At 33.1% G+C, this 4,694-nt stretch overlaps 1 protein-coding gene across 6 annotated transcripts in view; it reads right to left on the minus strand.

Annotated features, from left to right (window-relative positions):
* DGKB (diacylglycerol kinase beta) overlaps nt 1-4,694 on the minus strand; it is a 694,453-nt gene that overhangs the window by 408,882 nt on the left and 280,877 nt on the right. The window lies entirely within an intron of this gene.

Below are 4,694 nucleotides of genomic sequence, written 5' to 3' on the forward strand. Positions count from 1 at the left end.
GCATGGCGCTTGTGGCTTAAAAAGGTAGGGTGCTGGCTCCATATGCTGGAGGTGGCAGGTTCAAACTCAGCCAATAAATAAATAAATAAATAATATATATATATATATATTTTAAACTCATCTTTAAAAACCCAGTAATGCTTAATCATAACCAGAAATAATTTTCAGAGTATTTGAAAAATATATCTATATTCTATTTGGCCATTAATAATGGAAACATGCATTTCATTAGCTCTGTAAATTTCAAAAACATCTCCTATGCTTGCGTATATATCAGAAGTGAAGGATGGAGGGAAGGAGAAAGGGAAAAGGACATAGAGTAAATGACCAAAGAGAGAATGAGCAAATGAAAGGACATTTATTCCGTAGAAAAATACAATGTTATCTCATTAAATAATTTTAATATTCTCCCTGGTGTACAAAAAACAATAGTACAATCTAAATAATGTAGTCTAGATATGTTTTCTCTTTTTTGATCAATGTATATAATTCTTTAAAAATTAATGTTAAAAGGAATATCAAGTATTTTTAGTTATTTTAATGAATAATAATTGGTATTTAGTTGGAATATTCTTTGATATTGACAAAATATTGATCATTTCATTAGCATATAAAGAACTTTTATAAAGAACATGTGTTAAAATACAAAATATTTCTAGTACATGAAAAATTGTCACCCTTTTAGGATATTTAAAACATATATAACTATAAATGTAAAGGAGTAAAGAACAGAATTTTGCTATTGTTTTTAATTTCCAGTAGAGTTTGATTGACTTTTTATTAACATTTTTAGCTTTTTGAGGATTTTTTTCATCTCTTAGACCTGATTCTATAAAAACAGACATATGTAAAAGGTCATTAGCTCTAATTTAAAAGGAGGGATTTTATTGAAATAAAATAAGGTAGAAATTCACTTATATAAAATGATATTTTAAATTAAGGAAGTAAGTCCCTCTCATGAAGGACCTAAACTTTGGAAGTGCTCTAAATTTTCTCTTTGTGCTTCCTAAATGAAATCTCTCTTTTTACCACCCCATAAATGCATTAATGTACACAGTTATGATTTAATAAAAAAATGAAGCAGAGAACAGCCAGCATGTGCACAGACATACACGCCACAGAGGTGTGGCCAAGATAATGGATTTGGTGCATATATCAAACAAAATTCTTCATAAAGAAAAAAATAAATAAAAAGAACTGTGACAGAAAATAAAACAAATAAATCAAGAAGGTAAAGAAATCTGTGCAATCTGTTATGCATTTTCTACGTTACACATCGTTATGCTGGGATCATATATTTCAAGGCTTTCCTATAGAAATATATCTGATATTTGGAATATTTGAATCTTGAGATTGACTGTTAAATTATATTTTTAAAATTGCATGTATTTTGCATTTAATTTGGGTAGATGAAAGCAAAAGTTTTTATAAAGCACCCTTCTCACAAACAATTTATTATGCTTAGTTATGTTGATCAATCTGAAAAATAGTTTATGTATTTGAAAGAGATATATTGCATTTTATTTCAGTTCAGGAAATAAATTGTTACTTTTCATTTAAATTTTCAGACAAGATATGGGATAAACTATTGTACTTTTATGAGCTTAGGGTCAGAAGGGTACAAATAACTTCACAAGCCTGCAAAAAGTTGATATTAACTTTTCACAAGTCATAGTAGCATGTGAAGTTGGTGTACAAGTAGAAGCATTCCTATTTATTTTAATCCGGTGAAGAAAACAGTCTTACTATATAGACGAGTGAGAAATTCATATTTTGTACTGTCTCTGATTTAAGCAATTTATACTTCTAAATAATCTGTTCAATTATATCACAGTATCCACCATTAGGGACAAAACAACTTTTATGAAACAGACTCTAGTTTTAAACATCTTGAAACAGAATAGTTAGGATTAGAGAAAAAGAATTTATTTCACTATATAATGCAAACACACACATATACACATGTTTTTGTTTTTTGGGGTTTTTTTTTTTTTTTCTGAGAAAGAGTTTTACTTTATTGCCCTCGGTAGAGTGCTGTGGCGTCACAGCTCACAGCAACCTCCAACTCCTGGGCTTAGACGATTCTCTTGCCTCAGCCTCCTGAGTAGCTGGGACTACAGGCAACTGCCACAACACCCAGCTATCTACTCATGTGTTTTACATTACACATAATTAAAGATCAAAAAGGAAATGCCCAGAGAATTTGAGGACTTCTGAGGTAATTCACAGTAGGGGCAGTTTTAATAGATTAAGGAAATCAACTGCTCTTATAAATGAAGTGATGGGGGGGCTCTCCCAGGGGGCTTTGATCAGGGACAGCACAGCTAGAACCAGGAATGGGAAGATTTGCACACAAGCCGCTCATTCACTGGGTTAAGTGAAGGGTGAGTTAGTCTGCCAGAGTTCCCGTTCTGGGTAACTATCTCTGGCATTTGTCTTTAGGTTAACAACAGAGAAATAGCTTGTTCAGAGAAGTGTGGGGTCTGTCTCCGGGAATGCAGTGTGGTCCTGAGTAGGGAAAGAGCTAGGAGTGATCAAGATGAAATTCAAAATTCAACACAATTTTGTTCAAATTTATTTTGTTTAAAAAACTTGAGACATTAAATATTTTCAACCAAAACAATTCCACTTATACCAATTTATTTCATAGAAACATTTGAATATACTTTCAAAGATATACAGACACACTCATAGATGGATGCTTTTTGTTGTTTGTTTTAACACAAGTTCTTACTCTATTGCTAGAGCTACAGTGCAATAAATAGTGTCATCCCAGCTGACTTGATGTGAGCCATCCTCCAACCTCACCTTCCCACATAACTGGGACTACTAGCTTGCACCACTACAGACTGCTAATTTTTTTTTTATGATTATTATTATAGGTACACAGGACATCTCACTATGTTGTTCAGGCTGGTCTTAAGTGATCCTCCCACCTTGGCTTTCCAAAGGATTAAGGGTGGCCATAAAGTCCATGTGCAATTGAAAATAGTAATTTATGGCCAACCTGTATGAGTTGCCTTGTCCCACTTGGTAAGTGTTAATTTAGCATTATTAATTTAGCAATATTTGGTAATATTTGAAAAACACAGGCAATCTAAACATTCATAAATGGGATAGCTAACGTAAGTATGGAAAATATTATAGCACTTAGAAATAAGGAAACTGATCAATATCTACTGAAATAGAACTACGTACATCATAGACTTTTGAGTATAAAACTCATATTGAAGGAAAATATAAAAATCTATACTCTTAAATTATATAAAAATATATTTATATACCTATCCAAAAAATATTTGTGGGTATATGAACACATTGTATATAGATGATAGATAAGAATGTATTAGTTTATATGTGTATATTAAATTTTTTAGGAAGATACACACAATCACAGTGGTAATTCCTAAGCAGTAATAGTGCTTATAGCAGGGCCTTTAACTTGTTTTCTAAATAATATCCATGGTAGTATGGACTCTTAATATAACACATAGAACTTTTATTTTTTAAATTATTAAAATAGAGTGGCGAGAAATAGGATGCCTAAAATTGAGAGAGTAAAGGAAATATGTCATGCAGGGATCATCACAAAGTTTTGAGATGCACAGCAATCAAGAAATGTGAAATTCCCCTGAATGGAAACAAAGGAAGCCCTTCCAGCAACACCGATAAGCCAAGTTGACACTTGCACAGGTCAATCAGAAAGTATGCCGTCAAGTGTATTTCTCGGAAGTGAAATAATGGAACAGTTTGTCTCAAAACTTTTGTAGTGACCATTGTATTTTAAAGGGTAGAGGGAAAAAAATGAAAAAACAAGGCTAAAATCAATGTTATTGCAGTACTTTCACTAGAGCTATAAATAGCCATTAGTAATTAACATTACATTTTTATATGCTTCGAGGCATCATTCCATTTAAATTCTCCACTTTTTTACGAGGCAGGCACTTTTCCTCATTTTGGAGATAAGACAATGAAGGCACACATTGGTTATGTTATAAAATTTGCAATTTTGCAGAGCAAATATCTACCCCCTCCCAAATTTAACTGTGGAAAACAGAGAAATCCTGGGTTTACTTGGTCTGGATGGGTTTAGAAAGGTCTTGGAATGGCTAAACTTTAGAATGCACAATTCCTTACTTCTACAAAACAAGAGCTACTTCTTTGAAATTCAGAGAAGATTAAAGGCCAAGAAAAAGCTCTCCTGATTGAGCTTCTGAATTAATACGAAGACTGTACTTTGGCATGGTTTTATGTCCAGTGGGACTTCCTGCATGCAGCTGGCTCACATAGGCTATCGTCTGGTCATGATTCTCTAGATTCTAGAGTTTGGAACTTAACAGAGGCAAGGGCCTCACTTAAATCCCCATGGTCTTCCTTCTACAGAAAGGCAATTCCACAAACTACGACTCTGTATTTGGGAACTGGTTCTGCCCAGCAGGCAGCAAGCAAGGCAGTAGAAGGTGAATATAACTGTGGGAGCCTATGCTAATTAGTCGTATTTTATACCATTTATGTGTTTAACATAAGACGTAATGGTATACTTTTTATTCTGAGCTTTTTAAAAGAGTACAATTTCAATATTTGGTTTCTAGTTCCTTAGAATGACCTATATGACTTATATGAAATCACTTGGCTTTTTTCTTTAAAGAGTGGTATATAGGCTCGGCGCCTATAGCTCAACCGGCTAAGGCGCC

This window comes from Otolemur garnettii, unplaced genomic scaffold, assembly GCF_000181295.1.
Source record: "Otolemur garnettii isolate 467f Iridium unplaced genomic scaffold, OtoGar3 scaffold00005, whole genome shotgun sequence".
NCBI classification, from domain to species: domain Eukaryota; kingdom Metazoa; phylum Chordata; class Mammalia; order Primates; family Galagidae; genus Otolemur; species Otolemur garnettii.